The sequence below is a fragment of the Puma concolor genome, chromosome D3, assembly GCF_028749965.1.
Source record: "Puma concolor isolate L17-30 chromosome D3, mPumCon1.1.hap2, whole genome shotgun sequence".
NCBI classification, from domain to species: Eukaryota; Metazoa; Chordata; class Mammalia; order Carnivora; family Felidae; genus Puma; species Puma concolor.
In genome coordinates, this window is record NC_141678.1 from 23,843,872 (window position 1) to 23,865,296 (window position 21,425).

General features: G+C 45.8%; 1 protein-coding gene across 3 annotated transcripts in view; it reads right to left on the bottom strand.

Moving 5' to 3' along the window:
• Positions 1–21,425, bottom strand: part of ZNRF3 (zinc and ring finger 3) — a 159,427-nt gene that overhangs the window by 28,086 nt on the left and 109,916 nt on the right. The gene's annotated exons all lie outside the window — the stretch shown is intronic.

The following is a 21,425-nucleotide window of genomic DNA, read 5'->3' on the forward strand; positions in this document are numbered from 1 at the left end:
GCTGGGCACACAAGGTGCTGGCTGAGGCTCACAGACCCTACAGATACACCAAGGACCAAGAAGGGAAGAGGTTCACAAAAGGCAATGCTTGGTTACATGGGGACTATACATTAAAGTCCACACACAAGGCCACAGTGTAAACACTGGCCACCATTTATTAACTAGCCTTTCTCTCGGTGGCAGTCAGCATGCCCCCAGGTTAGTTTCTGGTATACAACACAGCATTCACACACAGCCCCTATGGTTTACTAACACTTCTGGATCACTGACCAAAATTCCATTTTCTCTGGAAAGGGTTCCCTGACCCCTGCAAATAAGGTTCATTTGGGTGGCTAGGTACTTCCAGACAAAAAACCTAATGTGACTGTCTTTCCTACGGTTTATTCATTTAACACATACTTGTTGAACCCCTACCATAATGGTAGCATCGTATGCTGAAAAGACCCATCCTAAGAGATCTAGTCCTTCTTCTCAAGGAGAGCCACTAATCACACTAGGGACCGTATGCACAGCAAGAAATACTCCTTAAATGGAAGAAAAGAGAAAGGAGGAGGAGGAGGAAAAACGGTGCCTGCTGACAGGGTCCTCGTGTCTCCACTTTATGTCAGACCTCACTTACCACTCGGTGGACGGCACACCTCAGCAGTGCCGGCACGCTGCCTCAGAACCCTCGTGCAGCAAATTCTAGAACATCTATTCCATATGAACACTCATATCCAATTATAAATATAGGGGCAATTATTGTTTCAAGAAAGCAGATTAGTTTTAAAGTATAGTTGGATAAACTTTAACAGTGCAGAAAATTGAAAAACCCAGTTAAAGACTTTAAAAGTCCTTAGGATGAAAGAGGAGAAAGGGACCATGAGCCACAGAAGGTGGAGTTGGGCTGGATCGCTTCCTTTGGTCAATAACAGGTCTATGACTGTGTCATTAAGAAAAGGACTTCTTGCAAAGGAACAGCTTAATCCCAGGAAAAGGAAAGAGTAAAAAGGTTACATTAAGGGAATCAGGGATAATCTCTATCAATTACCCAGAGCCTTTCCTGTTGGGGAAGTCTCAAAAGAAGAACAGGAAAAGAGCTGGGTCATGATCCAGGTGCTTACGCTTTGTTTTATGATCCAGGAGTTTGGCAGTCTGGTTTCTGGGGGAGTGGAGAGAGCTAAAATGGCAAGTGCTCCGTAACCCCCCAAACAAGCAGATTGTTACAGAATATGGCAGTGTTGGCTCAACAGGAACCCAACTATGGCAGGCACGGGGGACCAGCTGGCATCATTCTGAGGCTAAACAAGTCCAACTGCATACCCTCCAGCATCTGGGACGTTCGAAAAGACCAGTGAGCCAAATCCAGAGAGAGAGAGAGAGAGCAAGCCTGCTTCCTGGCCCCCGAAGCCAATGAGGCCCAGCTGAAGAGTCACTGCAGTCCTCATGCAGAGGGACAGAGGGGGCCTGTTAGGCAACAGTGACCTTGACTATGGTCCATCAGAATCGATTAAGTGCCTCTCAGTCCTGGAATGGGATTAAAGAGCACCTAGTCCCACATCCTCGATTTGCAAAGGATACAGTGACTTCCCGAGGTCAGAGAATGCTGGCAGCAGTGGAGGGCGTTCAACTTAGAGCCGACTGCATCCTGTCAACCCTGCCCCATACTTCTTTAGCGTCCATTAAGTTTTGCCATGTCCAAGTTTTTCTTTTTGGGGAAAAATCAAAACTTAGGGGCATCCAATGTTAGTTTTCCAAAAATAACGGAAAGATATATTTAACTAGCACCCATTACTAAGAACATAAATATTTTGCGTATTATTTTAAGCAGTTGTTACTAGAACATTCCTGTGCCGAGAGATCTGAAGCCAAGCACTTACGGAGAGGATTATTAAAAAACTGACCTGTGAAAGGAAGAAGGCTTGATTATAATGGACTTGCTAGCAGACAGGTGTACAGGAGTTTAGAAAGGAGGCGGAGTCTTGAAAAGAAGTATAAATTCAGATAATTCCAAATGTACTGAGTTCACTGTCCAGGTGAGTCCTTTTGAATAATAACAGAAGCCCCTAAGTGTTACCCCCTATGCTGGGATTAGGACATCTGCCTAATTCAAACTTCTAAAACACAGAGTGGCACAGAGCACCCAGCCCCTGTGACTGTGCTGTTCACACCACACATACAGATAGCCCCATTCTCGTGATGTCATGCAGATATGCTACATTAAGATATGATGATAGACCAGGACCAGCCAAGACTAAGAAATATTCAGCGTCCCCAAGCCCCGAGCCCTACTTGGGTCCCAGCTTGGAGAGAAAGTGTGCCCAGGATCAGGGCCTGACAGTCAAGAGGAGGTTAGGTTGGGGGGTCACGTTAACATCTAACAGATGAAGTTACAGATTAACTCGTCACTGGTTTTGGTTGGTTAATGTACAATTTTGTAGGCAACTTCAATAGTCCTGGCCCAAGTTCAGAGTTTAAAAAAAAAAAAAAAGGCAGTGTGCCCTTTTCTCATTTAGAATTTAAAAAGTGATGGGAAGGAATAAACAGATACATACAACCAACACGAATAAATCTCAAAGTAATTATGCTGAGTGAAAGAAATGAGGTTAAAGAGTATATATTTGCATGAGTGCATTCATATAAAACTCTATAAAATTCAAACTAATCTACAGTAGGAGAAAGCAAATAATGGTTACCTGGGGATTGGGGAGGAACAGAGGGGAGGGGTGGGAGGGCCTCCAAAGGGGCAGGAGGGAGCTTTTTGGAATGATAGAGTACATTGACTGTGGTGATGGTTTCATGACGGGGGTGTGTGTGTATGTGAAAACTTATCAAATTATACACTTTATTATTTTTTTATCAAGAATTTATAACATCCATTTTTAAAGTTTATTTCTTTATTTTGAGAGAGACAGAGAGAAAGAGAGCATGAGCAGGGCAGGGGCAGAGAGAGAGAGAGAGAGACAGACAGAATCCCAAGCAGACTCTGCACTGTGAGCGTGGAGCAGGATATGGGGCTTGTATTCACAAACCGTGAGATCGTGACCTGAGCTGAAACCAAGAGTCGGACGCTTAACTGACTGAGCCACCCAGGCGCTCCTACACTTTATTATTTTTTTAAGGTTTATTTATTTTTGAGAGAGAGGGAGCGAGAGCACGAGCGGGGGCGGGGGACAGAGAAAGAGGGGGACAGAGAATCCGAAGTGGGCTCCTTGCTGACAGCAGAGAGCCCAGTGTGGGGCTTGAACTCAGGAACCGTGAGGTCATGACCTGAGCGGAAGTCAGACGCTTAGCTGACTGAGCCACCCAGGTAGGTGCCCCTCAAACTATACACTTTAAATATGTCCTGCTTATTCTAGGTCTATTATACTTCAATATAGAACTTAAAAAAAAAAAATAGATGGGGGGAAGAATCCACAGATATTTTTTCCCATGATTCCTCTAACTTCTTAAAAGTAAAATTTTAATGACACAAAGAACTCTTTACCACGTGATGCTGGCAATTTTAGCTAATATAGGTAAATTCTAAAGCTGGTCTAAAAAACTATCCAGACTGAGGCAGATAATACCTCCTTCTGATACTCTAAAACTGTCTTCAGTATTCTAAAACCAGTCCCTCTCTAAGCTGGGGGAATGGGAAAGGGAGACTGGTAGCACAGTGCCCGCATGGACTCTGGGAAGCAGGCAGATCCCAGGTCAGTATCCATGAGAGAATATTACCTTAACACAAAGATGATCAGGACTGCGTGCGTGTGTGTGTGTGTGTGTGCGTGTGTGCGTGTGTGTGTGTGTGTGTGTCTCTCTCTCTCTTTCTCTCTCTCTGCAGTTGCTACTGCTGCCCACAGTTGGGGGAACCAGTGGCCTGAGGGCTTTTTTTTTTTTTTTTTTAATTCACGGTTCTCTTACTAAATTGATGCCCTTAGGCAAGTCACTTCATATCTGATCCTCAGTTTCCTGATCTGTAGAACTGGAACAGTGGTAGGACTTTATTAGGTTGTTGAAGGGATCAAATAGTTCAGAGGTATAAAGCGCTTGGCATAGTTTGGGCACATGGCAGGTGCCAATGGCAGCTGTGATTACTGTTCAATGATCTAGTCCTAAATGAGTAACAGCACTAAAAGGTATTGGTTGTTGCCAATCGGACAAAAGCTGCTTTTTTTTTTTTAATATTTTTTCAATGTTTATTTATTTTTGAGAGAGGCAGAGACAGAATGCAAGTGAGTTAAGGACAGAGACAGAGGGAGACACAGAATCCAAAGCAGGCTCCAGGCTCCGAGCTGCCAGCACAGAGACCACGCGGGGCCCGAACCCACGAACCGTGAGATCATGAACTGAGCCGAAGTTCGACGCTCAACCGACTGAGCCCCCCAGGCGCCCCTGGACAAAGCTGCTTTGAGACAGGGAACTTATGTTTGAGTTTTGAACCGGGTATATGAACTGTCTTTAGTAATTGCTTTATTTAGCTTGATGCCATGAATACGAGTGTCATTGTTGTCCCCTCCACTTGGGCTTTTGTTTGGAGCTGAACTGAAACAAATATCCTCCATAATTAGATGGGTCATCAGAATTTAAACTGCTCCACTGTGATCTTCAATCCTTCCTGGCTCAATTGAGTGTTACACCAAAGTATCAAATAGCTCCTCCTGCCAAGAGTTACAAGAAATTCACACCTGTCAGGGTAGACTGAAAAAAATGGCCACAATACTTCTCCTTTCAAGAGGTGGAGCTTATTTGGGGTCACTGGGTGGCTGTGGGTTAAACGTCTGACTCTAGACTTTGGCTGTCATGATCACATGATTCATGGGTTCAAGCCCCACATCGGGCTCTGCATTGACAGTACAGAGCTTGGGATTCTCTCTTACTGCCCCTCCCCTGATCCCTCTCTCTCTCAAATAAATAAACTTTAAAAAAAAAAAAAAAGAAAGAAAAAGTGGAGCATCTTTTTTGGTCCTTGAATCTGGGTTTGGTCATGTGATTTGCTTTGCCCAATGGTTCATCAGCAAACATGATGCATGCAGAGGCTTGGTAAGTGCCTGTGCCTGGGGCTTGCCCTCTTTTGCTGCTGGAAACCCTTAGACTATCATGCGAAGAAGTCTGAGCTAGCCTCCTCGGTGAGGAGAGACCACATGTCACGAGGGCTCAACTGTTCCAAGTGAGGCCCTAACAAACCACCAGCAGACCAGAGAGCGAGCAAACTGGCTCAGACCAGAAGAACTGCTCAGCTGACCCACAGAATCAAGAACAAATGAAAATGATTGCTGCTTTTAAGACACTAAGCTTCAGGGTAGTTTGTTACGCAGCCAAACTCAGACAACACACACACCTGTGCTGAATGAATGCTCCACAGGGTCATGTCACCTCACCCAGGCTGTCCTCTGTGCCGTTCCACAACCCTGTTGACGTGGATTTGTGCTCGTGAGCCTGCTTCTCCTTCTCTATATCCAGGTTCCATTTGCTGACATGGTCCCTGCTTGCCTCTGGAAATTTCCAGACACTAAGATCCTGCTTATATATACACTTCTCTCAACTCCTCCTCAGTCTCTTTTTTTGATTTCCCCCCTCCTCATCCCTTACTTTAAGTTTTCCTTGGAGTCGCGTGCTGGCCCCCTTTTCCTAGTCCACTCTCTTCCTAAACAAGCTCACTCAGGCTCTTGGTTTGAACCTACACTCCCACCTAATGGCTTCACAAACATCATCTCCAATCCTGACCCTTTTCTTGAATTCCAGGACTCCAATTCAGCACAGTTGAAATCGGTCACCACATTTTTCTCAAACCTGCACCACTTGACTCACACTAATGGAACGGTCATCATGGGAGCCCAGACCCTTCTTTCCCCCCTCCACATCCAGGTCGCTCAGATCCACCCTGCACAGATGACCCGCAAGTAGGCTCTCTCCTTTCACCTCCCTGTTTCCAGTCTTTTTTCCAGTCCATCCCATACATAATGCCAAGAGTTACCTTCTTGCCTTTTTCAGAGTCAAGTCCCAACTCCTTACCTTAATGTCCAAGATTCAGCTTAGTTTAGACACAGTCTACCCGGCCTAACCCCTCTTCCACTGCCTGCCTCCAAGCACTGTGTGCTCCAGCCACACAGTTGCCTATTTCTGAAAAATCAAGACACCCAATAACCTTTTTGCTTTTACCTTAATTGCTCTCCCGGACCTTTCTGTACCTCTCAACGCCCTTCTCATGCAAGGACCCACCTAAAAGCCTTTCTGTGCAAAGCCTTGCCCAAGTTCTCCAGAACCATCTCTATACCACTGTAGCCTCCATGTGAGCCCCTCTTATGAACCCTCACTTCACTCCCCCTGGTTGATGGGAATATAAGCATCCTGTTTTCACGTCCCATAGGCCTAACATGGCCACATGCACAGGAAAGCCCTGCTCTACCCTTGTTTTCTTACCATAACGAAAAATCACGGCATCCCCTTTCCATTCTCAAACGTGTGCTAACTTTGAATGACAATATGGTTACCCTACTTTGGTCTCACAGTGCTTGACACAAATCAGAGGCATAAAAGCCTGCTAATCCAACCCATTTTGGATCATTCTTCGTATTTATTGTTTGACTGTCAGACAACATTGATCTGTGCTCACACTTGATTCACTCAGCCTTCCAGAGACAACCCTGGTGGTGGTACTCTACCAGCAGCTTAAGATCGTACAATGGAGATCACAAACTCTGCCCACAGAGGCCAGGCGTAAGACCGATGGCCGTGGATACGCTGCCGTGGTGTGAGGGGAACAGCAGCACGGTGGGGTCTGTGGCAGGCGAGACCACACACGCCTGTCTGATGGGAGCAGCTGGCACACGGCTCAGGCCGTCTTCACCAGAGGAGTGGGGCACCAGTGCTGCCAGGTCTTCTGACTTTCCAAGAGGAGGTAGAAATGTGGATTTTTAAACCTTCCAATTGAAGTGTTGGCAACTGATTTATACTTCGAACACAGAGCAGGTGTACTCTGAATAGCCAATGCCTCGCATCTTCAGTCCCCAGCAAACCCACAGATTTCTGCCTGGAAAACGCCCCACCTTCAGGAATGGAAATAAATGAGTGGGCTCCAGAGGTGGGGCTGAGTCTGTCTCTGCCACTCATCAGTTCGGCCGCAAAGATCATCTATGGGGCCAAAGCACCACTGTCTCGGTTTGTTTAGAATAAAGGGGTCAGACCCCCTTTCCTTCTAGGTGTTGGTTTCCTTTCCCATTTCCAGTCTCTTAGATGAAAACGTGTGGCAGAGGTGGCCTTACTGCCCCACACTGGGCACACCCCCGAGGACGCTATGGGGAGCTTCACATGGGAAGGAAGTTTCTCCAGCTGAAGTCACAATGCTCTGATACAGCAGCCCCACTCCGCTCTCTGCTCACCACAACCTGAGCCAGCCCTCGCTCAGACGGGGCAAACTCTTTAAATCAGAATATGTAAACATCTCATTTGAAACTCCCTGGTTAATCAGTAATCACTCTTAAATACTAAGAGGTCACTCTCATATTAAGGAACAAATACACTTCTGTTTCTATCGCCTCTAACAGGTAATTTACAAAAATCCCTAACTTCAAGCTCTATCTCAAGTCTCATTAAATTAACTCTTAAATTTAAGTCCCTTAAATTAACCTTCACTGAACAAGTGGAAGGATAGCCTCATTTCAGGCTTTTCCTACTGTAATTATTCAGTGTTACCAAGACTTTACTGAGTAGAACAAACACAGGAAGTGGGTTCTGGTATAACCTTTTATTTGCTAGAGCTCCCACCCTTTGCCCTAGCAAAGCCTTGTTTTCGGATTCACTTTTTTCTAAAGAGAAAGTTCTCTAACGCATTACAACCTATCTCCACACGTTCATCTTCCTTAGGTGATACCTAAGGACAGTGAAATACCACTTCACTGTCCCAAATGCACCTGTCACGGGCTGGGAGGGCACTTTGTTGGTCTAGTCTCTAGGTTTTCATGCAAACAGGAGGTCAATGCACTGGGAAGATCTGCATGAACTGTGACGACGACCTTTGCCAGTAGAGACACCACTTAGTACTGATCAGTTGACCTCTTGCAACATTATTTAGTTCGGAGTATAAGATGCAACCCTTATCAGCCAAGCCAGGTTTAGCTTTAATCAGTTGTTCCTCCCACCCCCCTTTCCTTCCTTCCCTTCTTAAAGCCACTGGGAGAGGGAAAGAGCAAGTCTGGAAGAAAGGATATCAACCCGAAGCAATACTTCAAAACCCGATTGCGATTACACTTTGGATTTTTTTTTTTATTATGCTTTAGATTTCTTAGGCTACAACTAAGCATTAAAAAAAAAAAACATCAAATGGTAAGTTTTAGGGACTTATTAGAATAAAGGTTTTGTGTACACATCCTTTTACATCACACAGAATATTACATAGCTTTCAGAGGGTTTAAAAGCATGTCACAAAGTAGTCAAGTAGATGATATTTAACAAGAGACCTAGAATAAGCAGTTAACTTTCTGTAAGACTTGAGTGTCCCCATTTTATTACTTGCTGGTTACCTCTGCATCCTCTCTACTGACTGTGAGCTCCATGACGGTGGGGACTCGTCTATCAGTGTCACGCCTGTATCAGCAACATCCAGCACACAGCCTGGGAGATAGGAGCTGCCTAGTGAACATTATGAGTAAATTCCAAAGATGTATTCTGTTCTACGCTAAACTACAAAAAGGGGCTACTTGGAATCGATCTCACTGAACTCCCTGCGCAGCCGGGAGCCTGGGGCATCTCTGCTTCTTGTCAAGTGAGAGGGCTGCAGTAAGATGGTCTGCAAGCTCTCATCCCCACCACGGGCAGTTCTGGGCACGGCTGCTGCTGAACTGCCCTTGGTTCAGGGATCCCATAAACATCAGCAATCACATCATCCCAGCCTGCCTCACAGCTAAAGCAGGCCAGCGGCTACTGCTACTGGGGGAAACTGCTGAGGGCATGTAGGGCATTAGGAAATGATTTCAGATAACTGAGTGACATCAAAGATGCCACTACTATGAATTGCCTTGTTAAACAAAAACAAAAACAAAAACAAAGGATATTAAAAAGAAGGGGGAGGCACAATCAAAAGTGGGAAAAAACAGTGGTAATTAGAGTGACGCTTCTCAGCTCTTCCTAGGGGCAAGATCTGGGCTTGGATCCTCACTGTTGTCACAGGAGCACTCGGGGTGTCTATATGACTTTACAGCAACCTGGAAATGACCACTGAAGAAAAAAAAATAGGGCAAAGATGTTTAGGGAACAAAAATTAAGACTTTTGCACTGTTTTTTTTTTCTGAGCATGGAGATACTCTTAACATTATTTTTTTTTAGTTTTTTTTTTTTTTTTAAGTTTATTTTGAGAGAGAGAGATAGAGAGAGTGAGCAGGGGAGGGGGAGAGAGAGAGAAAATCCCAAGCAGGCTCTGCACCATCAGAATGGAACGCGACATGGGGCTCAAACCCATGAACTGTGAGATCATGACCTGAGCCAAAACCAAGAGTCGGGTGCCTAACCGAATAAGCCACCCAGGCGCCCCTATTCTTAACATTATTAACAATGTTTGGCTGTCCTAGTAAAGACTACCATCAAAATTCTGTAATGCCTGTGGTTGCTTATGGAAGAGAATGGTGTATGCTCTGATCCAGGCCCCCCAGGCCCGCCCCGCCAAGGTCCTCATGCTAATGTAGTAAAGAAGCATTGCCATAAATCTAGTATTATTCAATTTACTCCATATCATCATGCTTATGGCCTACAATCTAAAAATCTGTGACAGATTTCAGTTCTTGACATCTGAGTTCCTTTGCAAATCCACTGTCATAAGTTTAGCAGGCAACGATCCAAGTTGTTCTTCAGGTACAAGTACAAGGTGACATGCAAATGATCAGCTCTCTCCGAGCCCTTTCAGTTTGATACAGCTTTAAATTAGCTATGAGTAGTATAACCTGGCAAAGATCTGCCAGAACAACAAAGGTAGAGTTGCTATCACCTTCTGCCATGTAAGCACCACCCCTTCCCAAAGAACAGACTAAATCAAGGGCATGATGGTTAAGGTTTTCTTTGGTCTGATCTTTTTAAAAGGATCAACGTGGCATCTAAAAACTCAGTTTTCTTTTTATTTCTGGATCTACCTGTTGCCCAATGACTTTAGTCTTTTGTTTTTTGTTTTGACAGAGAGGGAGAAAGTGAGTGAGGGGCAGAGAGAGAAAGAGAATCTCAGGAGAGGCAGAGAGAGAGGGAGGAAGAGAGAGAGGGAGGAAGAGAGAGAGAGAGGGAAGAAGAGAGAGAGGAAAGAAGAGAGAGAGGGAAGGGGAGAGAGAGAGAGAGAAGGAGAAACAGAGAGAGAGAGAGAAGTGGGGCTCACTTGAAGCGGGGTCGATGCAGGGCTCGAACTCATCAACCATGAGACCATGACCTGAGCCAAATCCGACGCTTTACTGACTGAGCCACCCAGCTGCCCTTTAAGTAGTTTCTCCAAGCACCACTGAAAAGTAAACCAAGAAGGAGGAATTGGAACAGGGACAGTTAGTAACAGTGGGGTCACAGCACTTCACGGTCCTCGTTTTGCCAGGCAGCAAACAGATCGGGCCATTTTTCTCCAGCAGGCTGCAGTGGCCTAACCACAAGCACAAAGCTGAAAAAGAAACATCTTGGGATTCCCTGAAACCTAACTTTAGACAGTATGAGCAAGCTGAGGACTTCTGGGAAAGAAATGCAGCGGACACACGCGTCCGGCACATGACAAGCAGGAATGGGTGGCTCCCCACCAGTGGCAGGGGGGCAGGAGGGGGCGGGTGTAGACTACTGGTTAGGAATCTCTCAGTCTGCCCTTTCACGTACACAGAAATGGAACAACCACCATCTGTAGGCTCAACTTCTATGTTCAAAGGACAGAAGTGATGAAAGAAGTGAGAAAGAAGAAACAAGGTGGTCTGGGAAGAGCAGGTCTGAAGTTAACTTGGGGTCTGGACAGACTTGGTGGCTGCGGCTAAGTCTCTTCCTCTGAGATTCCGTGCATTCATCTGACAGTATCAATCAGCTCACAGACTTGGGAACATAAATAGTAAAGAAGACTCTGGACAAGCCCAGCCTGGGGCTCAACGTGGAGCATAATGGCTCAGGAGGAGCATCCTTCCTATAGGTGACTCAAACATGTGCAATTTCCCCTCACAGATTCTTGAAGCCATTTAGGCACGAGCGTCCTGTACCAGCACTGAACTTCATGACAAAGAAGTTAACAGCACTCAGTAACAGTAATGCATAGAGTACTTGGGCAGACGAAATTCTCATGCCTCCCTCCCACGCTTACCACGTGAAGGGCGACGGCTGCCTCAAGGAACAACTGTCCTGAAAGGCTGAAAAGGGACATCAGTAGTGCTCATTTTAGTTACCCAGAATTGTCTAAAACCGGTTCTATAATTTACTGACAGCCTGATACTCTGGACCCAGAGAACACTGCTCACTTGCCTTTCTAGGACCAAAGAGCAATCAAAAAGAGCGAGAGCATCAGTTCTAAGCCCTTGAAAGGGTACCTGGGCAAGTCAATGATAACCCAACAACAAAGCTAAACTAAACTGAACTGGTGCACGCAGGTCCTCCACATATGTGATGCTTGTGGATATCTGGGGAACTGACAGGTGATCAGTTTGAAAAAGAGCATGGCCCCTCCACTTCACTGCCTAGATCAAACGAGGAAAAGGAACATGTGGAAGGCAGAAGAGATAAGAGGCACCCGCCACCCATTTCAAATCTGACCTTGGCCTTGGTGCCTCAGAGCTGCCCTTCTCCCTTAACTGCTTTGCATTTTGTTCACACTTCTGTTCTCCTCTGGGACTTAAGAAACTTCATGTGCAGTCTAAGCATGGATTTAAGAGTCTCATGAGGTGGGAGGTGGGGGTGGGGGCAGTATGAGATCCAACTTGGCCAACAACTTCAAAGACCGGCCAATCCAGGTGACCCAGCCTCTCAGGCCCAGACCAAGCTCTTTGTTTTGGGTTAAGCTGGTGGCAGGGTCCCCCGGCTGTGGTGGGCCCACATTGTCGGCTTGTTGCTTCTTTCCCAAAAGAGGATCTTGTTACAAAGAGAAGCTGGAAATTTCTTTGCACACAAGCAGAGACATGGCGGCCCTGCAAAGGCCCCAGGGTAAGGATTAAAGAAAAACAAAATAGAAACCCTTCCATCTCTAATTAGGGTCTTCATTTGCCAAAGTGCCATTCCCCAGCAGGAGGATTTACATTCAGGCCGTTGCTTGGAGTTACTTGGAAAACCTCTCCCAGCAGGTTGGTTCCTCAGTTTGGGCTCCTCTGAGCCAACAGTTTCTGGTTACTTGGAGTAGAGCTGCCTGCATATTGTTTTAACTGGCCTGGCTTCTGCAGCCAGCTTAGCTGTGTGAACAATCTCCCATTCAGAACCCAAAGATAAAAGCACAGTTTAGTTGAGAAATCTTTTTTCTTTCTCTTTTTCTTTCTTTCTTTTTTTTTTTTTTTTTTTAAACTTGGGAATTATAGGTTTTGGAGCTAGCATTATTTCTCTCATACACAAGAGTGTTTTTCCCCCTCCGTCTTGGTTCTCCGCCAGCAAAGGCTGCATCCTGGAGTCCAGCCAGCCGCCAGCCCCCACTTCCTTGCCATTCACACCGTGGGGCTGGTGGCAGCTGGCCATGGAGGCGGACAGGAGATCCCCATTTGCAAGAGGTTCACCACAGAACAGTGTAGCCAGCTTGCTGGACCCCTGCGGCCAGCCTAGGGCACCTTCTGTGCAGTTCCTATCAATTCTCTGTATCCACAACTGCACATCTTCTAACACACACATCAAGAGTCTGGCCCAAGAAGCAAGATTTCTGTTCCCTTTTGGAATTCACAGGACAAGAGTAAATCACGAACCAAGCCTGAGTAGCAAGATATGTTTGTATAACCTTCTATGTGTAAAAAATGTTACATGATGATGAATTAAGGAGCAAGCACAAAAAAGAGAAGAGACACCAAAGGCACAGGCAACAAAAGAAGAAAAAACACAGAAAGTGGGTTTCCTCAAGATTAAAAACTTTTGCTTTAATTAAAAGATACTACCAGAGTGAAAGAGGACTCACAAAATAGGCGAAAATATCTGCAAATCATATGCAAAAATGGGATTAATATCTAGAATACATAAAGAACTCCTACAACTCAACAACAACAAAACAAACAACTGGATTAAAAAATGGGCAAAGGACCTGAATAGTTCTTCTCTGCAGAAGTTATACAAATAGCCAATGAGCGCATGAAAATATGCTCAGCATCATCAGTCATTAGGAAAATGCAAATCAAACTTCAAGGAGAAACCACCTCATCCCCTTAAGATGGCAATTATTAAAAACAAAAGACTCAGACAACAATAAGTGCTGATAGGATGTGGAGAAACTGAAACCCTTGTATATTGCTGGTGGGAATGTAAAATGGTTCAACTCTTGTGGAAAATGGTGTGGTGATTCTTCAATGCATCAAGCATGGAATTACCATATGATCCAGCAATTCCAATTCTGGGTCTATATCCAAAAGAATTCAAGGTAGGGCCTTGAAGAGACATATGTGTACCTAAGTCCACCATCATAAAAGGTGGAAACCACTCAGATGTCCCTCGAAGAATGAAAGCAGAAACAAATGTGGTATATACATACAATGGACTGTTATCCAAGCATAAAAAGGAAATTCTGATACATGCTATAGCATGGGTGAATCTTGAAGACACTGTGCTAAATGAAAAGCATACACAAGGACAAATACGTGATTCCACTTAAAAAAAATTTTTTTTTAATGTTTATTTTTCACAGAGAGAAAGAGAGACAGAGTAGGAGCAGGGGAGGGGCAGAGAGAACAGGAGACACAGAATCGGAAGCAGGCTCCAGGCTCTGAGCTGTCAGCACAGAGACCGACATGGGGCCTGAACTCACAGACCGTGAGACCATGACCTGAGCTGAAGTTGGTCGCTTAACCAATTGAGTCACCCAGGTGCCCCTTTATATGATTCCACTCCACTTAGATGAGATACCCACAGTAGTCAAATTCAGAGAGACAGAAAAGAGAACAGTGGGTGCCAGGGGCTGCAGGAGGAGGAATGGGGAGTTAGTGTGTGTAAGGGGGCAGTTTCAGGTGGAGAAGATAAAAAACTCAGGAGATGGATGGTGGTGATAGCTGCACAACAACATGAATATACTTAATGCCACAGAATTGTACACTTAGAAATGGTTAAGGGGCGCCTGGGTAGCTCAGTTGGTTGGCCGTCCAACTTTGGCTCAGGTCATGATCTCATGGCCCGTGAGTTCAAGCCTGCTTCCGATTCTGTGCTCCCTCTCTCTCTGCCCCTAACCCACTTGCATTCTGTCTCTGTCTCTCTCAAAAATAAATAAACATTAAAAAAAAAATTTTTTTTAAAGAAATGGTTAAAATGGTAACTTTTCGTTATCTATACTGAATCATAATTTGGCGGGGGGGGGCGGGTAGGATGCAGGATGAAAAGAATTAACACACAAAGGAAAATTAGAGTCCTGTTTATGTTTCATGTTGACTAGGCAAGTTCTACCAAGTACCAACTTTAGCTCATTCCTGTAAAAATTCTCTCAGATTTCACATTTTAATTTCTCTAATACACTAGGTTTTATCCCTCTCTTTCACTTAAATGGCCATCGAACAGCAAAATCTGGCAATATCACAGAAATGTCCAAACTGGTGATCTACTTCTAGATCTCAGTACGTCCTGTTCCCTCTGCTGGGAACATGCTCCCCTCCCCTCCACTGAACGCTCCTATTCTGCACACCTCTTGAAAGACTCCCTGGAAATGCCTTCTCTGCCAAGGGGGTCTTCTGCCTGCTAAAACCATGAGGCCCGATCAAGCCACTCTTTCTGACTGGCCCTGGGATACACCATACGTTATTCCTGTTCCTGTTAGCCCTGCATTTGTGATTTCCTACCCATCCTTTCCTTACCCCAAACCCATCCGTTCTTGAAGGTTCTGTTTCATCTCTTCTTAGAAGCCTTCCCCACTAACGCCCTACTGGTCCAGAAAGAAATCTGGGAGAAAGTGATGTCTAAGCCAAGACCTGAGGGGAGTCCATCCCGGTTCTGTCCCCGTGATGGCCTTGCCGTGCCTAAAAGGGTGGAGCACTGTGGACACGCCACAGCTGCTTGCTGAACATGAAGGGACCAGGACAACCAGGGCAAAGAAGTGTTTAGGTAGCTGTACTTCTGAAATAGCAGGTAAATTTAACATCCCCTACATACTCATACCTTAAATTACAAACCCTATAGCTCAACAACTGAGTACACTTTCTTGGTTAACAAAAAAGATTGACCATCTAGATAATCACAGCCACAGAACTCAATTGGACAAACAACAGAACTCAGTTGGAGAATCAATTACAAGTGGTGAGAGGCATCCGACTTCTTAATCCTTCTAGTAAAGCTGCCAACAAGAATAGCCACTGGCGTAACTGATGAAAAACCAATAGCCTTCTTCCAAAGAACCACTAAATGCAAGTCCAGGGCCATCACCAAGGCACTCTTCACCCACATGGATCTTGATGGTACCCAGTCCATCCCATGCCCCTCCCCATTTAGTTTTGTCCAGAGGACACACAGAAAGAAAGGGGTACTCATTTTTTTTAGCCTTGAAGAGCCATGTTCAAGTTAGACAGGGTTCAGGTTAGACACTGGGGAGAAAAGAAAGACCTGAAACTCAAAAGGTTCAAGTGAATCCAGATCATAAACTCTCTTTCCTAGTTTCTTTAAGACATGCGCCTGACACCTAAAAGAGCCAAAGTAAATCATGCGACCATTAATTTCTGCATGTCAGGTCAGATAAAGAATCTGGAGGAGTCAGTTTAGAACATGGAATAAGAGAAGCCATCACTTCCAGGAAGAGCACTAGCTATCAGCAGACTCAGGATTCCACGACCAACGTGTGGCTGTGGGGCCCTAGCCAGTCTCTGAATAGTTCAGGGTCTTCAGCTCCCACTGGTAACAATACAATTTGGAGCATGGACTCTGCCCACCAAACCAGGACATGGTAGTGATGACATTTTTGAACACAGAGAAATTGTGCCATCCTCGTACGCCCTTCCTCGTCGTCTGAGCACACAAGTGGGAGAGGTACGATTTCAGATAGTTCGTAAAAAGGAAAGAAACAGAGTTTTTGCAGATGGGGAAAATGAGCAAAAGAAAAAGAGGGCATATGACCAAAATATTACAAAAGGTGAAGATTGGTAGGAAACTGAGAGTTCAAGAAACATCCAGTTTCCCAGCCATGCTCTCTGTGGTTCAGTAAGCCCAAGGCAGAACTGAACATCCTGAGCTCCAAGTAAGGGGGGCTGGCCTGGCGTCTAAAATATAAGCTCTTCAGAGAATATTCACCTTTGAATTCCTGCATCATCACGCAGCAGCACCCCAAGATCACGAAACCACTGATTCTTTCTCTCCAGTCACATGTGAGGAGCTTCATTCCTTTGCGCCGTTCAATAAACAAGCAAAAACCAACTTCAAGCCCAGTGGGCCACTCCTCAGGCATCCGTGGCCCAGGAAACGGGGACACATACCCTCACCACCCAGCCCCAGGGTGAGGAAGCCCGTGCCACCTGCCCCGATTTTATTCTCTGCTGGCCCCAAAGACCTCAGTCTGGCTGAGAAAGTCCCACATGAAGTCCGGGTCCACTACCTGTCCCAATCCAAGTCTTCCTCTTTTTTCCCCCTCTCCCACCCCAAATGAGGCCACCTCTTCTCCTTTATAGGCTTTGCTCTTTTCTTTAATTTCAGAAAGGCTCCCAAACTCTTAGCAAACTATAATCTCCATATCCCATCAAAACCTGCAAAGGCACATGTGAGACTCACGGGCCATGGTGTGTGCACATCCACGCGCTCTGCTGAGGGGTATTTCTGTGAAGTAACACAGCGACGGTCGGCAGAGGCAAGGTTTTCCTCCTGGCAAGCAAGGGTCAGAGGCCTGGCTCCGAGAAGCCGCTTATTGTGTGGCCGCCCGGGGCAGGCAGCAGCGAGGGGAAAGGTTCCCTTTGAAGCACATGGCGCTAAGAGCTTCCCAGTGACCATGGAAACAGGCGCAGTGGGTTCCCAGCCTGAGAACCAGGGAGAGCAGCCGTGATTCAAACACAAAACACACACAGGGTCTGAAAAGCAGAGACAGGAGGGGGCAGGGTGAGGGGCAGGCAGCCCGGGCTGGCAGGAACTGAGCGGCTCCCTGGTAGGAAAATCTGGCCAATGAAGCTGAGCAGGTTCACGGGGTTTCCTTTTCATTCGGGGCTTTCTTCCCGCTCCCGTCATTGCCCCTCGGGTCCTATTCAGCACCTCATCAGATCAGTAGAGCCGGGCCTTTGGCTGGCCTGCTGGCGGCAGGGCCTGAAACCGGGCGGGAGGTGATCAAAGGAGCCGCCAGTGCAGCCGCCACCCTCCTCCCTCCTCCCTGCCCGCCTGCTCGCCCTCCTAGGATGAGGCCCTGCCAAGGTGATCCAGTGGAAGCCACTGGGGGAGGGCAAGGAAGAGAGGCAGCTTTTATGTCTGCCCTTCTGTTAGAAGAGACACAAAGCACAGCTTGAACAGAGACATGCCACTAGCAGGTCAGAGCTCCCTCCTCCTGGGATGTCTCTGTTCTTAAACCAGGCAACGGGGAAGCCACCCAGACTGGCAGGCTTGGGGTACACTTGGATGCCCAGATCCTGAGCCCAAAAGACTAGCAGCCCTGAGACATGCTGCTTCTCAGCCCTCTTTTTACAACTGCCTGTCTCCCAGGCCTAGAGATGGATGAAGTTACACTGGAGCAGGTGTCCGAGATTCTGTGCCCCATTTCTTCAGGGTTCTAATTTTAAAGGGGTGAAAAAGGGGCACCTGGGTGGCTCAGTCAGTTAAGCATCTGACTCTTGGTTTTGGTTCGGGTCATGATCTCACAGTTTGTGAGTTTGAGCCCCACATTGGGCTCAGTGGCGGCTGGTGCAGAGTCTGCTTGGGATTCTCTCTCCCTTTCTCTTTGCCCTCCCCTGCTCTCTCTCTCTCTCTCAAAATAAATAAATAAACTTAAAAATAAAACAAAATAAAATAAAATAAAGTAAAATGGGAGAAAAAGCTATCTGGGAATTTTTCAGCCAGGAAGAGGAAGCAACATCATTAGGATCTGTGGAGGAGAACATCTCCCACTTACTGACAAATATCTTTACTCTCGGGTGGGGCTGGATCGAAGTCCAAGTGTCCTATCTGGCACAGGGTCAGCTGGGACCAGAGACAGAAGCGAGCCCACTTCTCGGCCGGGCCTTGCTGCCATTGCCCCGCAAAGGCAGCCTCCAGCCCTGACCAGTGTCTCTTGAGAAAGACAGTGTTTGGACAGGCCTGTAATTTGAGAAGCCCATTAGGTGCATTCTCCCTTTCTTACCTTTGTTGGGCTGCCAAAATATTTACTTGACTTCTTAACTCTAAATCTCTGAAACACACCTGCACTGCCTAAAACAGGCAATTTTCTTATTTTCTCTTATTCAGAGAAGAGAGCCCAACCTAAGCACTGACGACAAGCACACAGAGGGATGAAGAGGGTGGGGGCCTGGTAAGAGATGCAGCTTTAAATAATACAACCGCTTTTTTTTTTTTTTTAATTTTTTAATGTTTATTTCTTTTTGAGAGGGAAAGAGAGACAGAGGTGAGCGGGGGAGGGGCAGAGAGAGGGGGAGGCACAGAATCCGAAGCAGGCTCCAGGCTCTGAGCTGTCAGCACAGAGCCCGATGCGGGGCTCAAACTCACAACTGTGAGATCGTGACCTGGGCCGAAGTTGGACGCTTAACCGACTGAGCCACCCAGGCGCCCCTTACAACTGCTTCTTAAGAGATGAGTGTCACTGCATTTGTCTTTGGCGGGGAATTGGGGAGGAGGGGAGGGTGCAGTCTGTGGGGCAGCCTGGACAGTTGAAAGCAATTCCACAGGTAATCCTTTTGCAAAACAAACTGATTCAATTTTGACCTTTAGGGAAGCGTCCCTTTCCATGCCAAGTAAAAATTCTGTGTGTTAGCCAGCTATGCTTGTTTTTGTTTTGTTTTTTTTTTAATCGCAATCGTGATATAAGAGCCAACAACAGAGTGATATCAGCAGAAGGACTGAAGGCATGACAGGAAACATGTCGTGCTCAAACAATGAAGAGTATTTGCAGGGCGTTCCATGAATTTCAGATGATGTAAATGACCCAGAATGACTATAAATTTTTTTGGTCTCTTCTTGGTGCTTCTGGCATCACAAAAAAGAACTTGGGTAACTAGTCTCAGTTCCAGTAAGTGTGAAGCCGCTGCACAAGCGTCTCCCCTTGCCTCGTGCGCCTATCAGCTCCCGTCCTGCCAGGCACTCTCTGAAGCACGCACTTGCCAAGGCTGAGTGGCCTGAAGTCAGACCTTCCAGACAGGCTGTGCTTTATGGGTAGAACTCAACAGAAGGTTCCCTGCACTGCCTGTTGGTGCTGTTTTTAGGAGTAGAGAATCCTGGTCAGTGACCCCCAAAGGCACCTACACCCCCTTCTGAGAACAAGAGCCTAGCCAGGAGAGGAATTATTTTCAGTCTGGTGCTCCTCAGCAGACGTTTGAGAGGAAAACTATTTTGGAAACATTTGCTAGATACTGAATATTCTAAAACGGGACTTCTGAGCTGTTATCTTTTCAAAGGCACAGCAGGGGTGGGAGTCTTACTGACAGCTGTCACTCGCCTACATCCTTTCCGTAGATTTCAAAAATGGCACCTCTCTTACTTTTGTTTTGACAGACTGTCTTGTCTTCCCTACTTAGGCCTGCCAGAATATAATCTTAAAGCCATAAGGAACTGGGTCCCTAAGGCTGGTCTGCAGGAACATCCCCATTCATGTGTACTTGCTGTGATTCCAGGAAGGGGCAGGCCAGTGTTTGCCAGAACCATCATTAGCTACAAAAAAGGAGGACGCTGGGCAGTAGCTCTGTGGTCTTTCCGTATTTTTAACCCAGCCATTCAGCTATTAAGCTGGAACTGAAGTTCTGATCGCTGACATGCCTAGCGACCCACCATCCTGCTGCTGCCATAGGGTATGTGGAGACTGTTGTGGCTTAGATGTCCCAGGTAAAATCAAAGTGTCTGGGAAAGCAGGACCAGCAACAGAGAGAGACCAATGCTTCCTGGCCTTCTGCTAACTTTAAGCTTCAGGAGGGAAAGAGAGAATAAATTCTTTATAACAAATCCCAGAAGGCCCTTAAGTATATGACCATGTAAAATACCACAGTAAGGACAACTATGAAGTGAAACAATAAGCCTTCCTTCCAATGGTTTCTTAGATAGGATACTAAAAGCATAAGCAACAAAACAAAAACAAAAACAAAAACCAAACAGATCAGCTGGGCTTTGTGAAAACTCTTGCACAGCAAAGGCCACCATCAAGAAAGTAAAAAGAAAACCCACAGAATGGGAGAAAATATTTAGAAACCATATATCTGATAAGGGATGTGTATCTAGGATATATAGTGAACTCTCACAACTCAATAATAGATAAATTACCCATTTTTAAACAATGGGCAAAGGATCTGGATAGACATTTCTCCAAAGAAGATAAACAAACTTTCAATAAGCACGTGAAAAGACGCTCAACATCATTCACCATCAGGGAAATGCGAATCAAGACCGCAATGAGATACTACTTCATACCCACTAGGACGACTGTAATCAAAAAGACAGATAATAACAAGTCCTGGCTAGGCTGTGGAGAAATCACACACTGCTGGTAATAATGCAGAATGTGTGGCCACTTTGGGAAACGGTCTATGGCAGTTCCTCAAAAAGTTAAACACAGAGTTACCACATGACCCAGCAATTCCACTCTGAGTTATTTACCCGAAAGAAATGAAGACCTAAGTCTACATAAACTCTGGTACACAAATGGTCACAAAAGTATTATTCTTAATGACCAAAGAGTTAGAACAATCTAAATGTCTATTCACCAATAAAGGCACCAAAGACCACATATTGTGTGATTCCACTGATGGGAAACGTCCAGAAGGAAAGGGAGATGACTGCAAAAGGATAAGGGGTTTCTTTAGGGGATGATGAAAACATTGATAAGGGACTTGGATCTGTAGTATATAAAGAACATGAAAATACAAAAGTTGATAGTAATGGTTGCACAATTCTATGAATATACTAAAAACAACTGTACACCTAAAAAAACGGTTAAGCCTTCATGTGAGAACAATCTCATCAGTCGTTTCTGTTCTGTTTCTGTACAAAATCCATCTAAATGCATATTTCCAGAACGGAAATGGGTAGGGAAGTTTGGTGGTGAGACAACCTTGGGCAATTTGAAGTTGAAATAGGTTTTGTAGTTGGTATTAACCATAGTACACATTTGCCAATAAAAAACAATGTGCAGGGGCGCCTGGGTGGCTCAGTGGGTTAGGAATTCGGCTCTGGATTTTGGCTCAGGTCATGATCTCAAGGTCATGAGATCG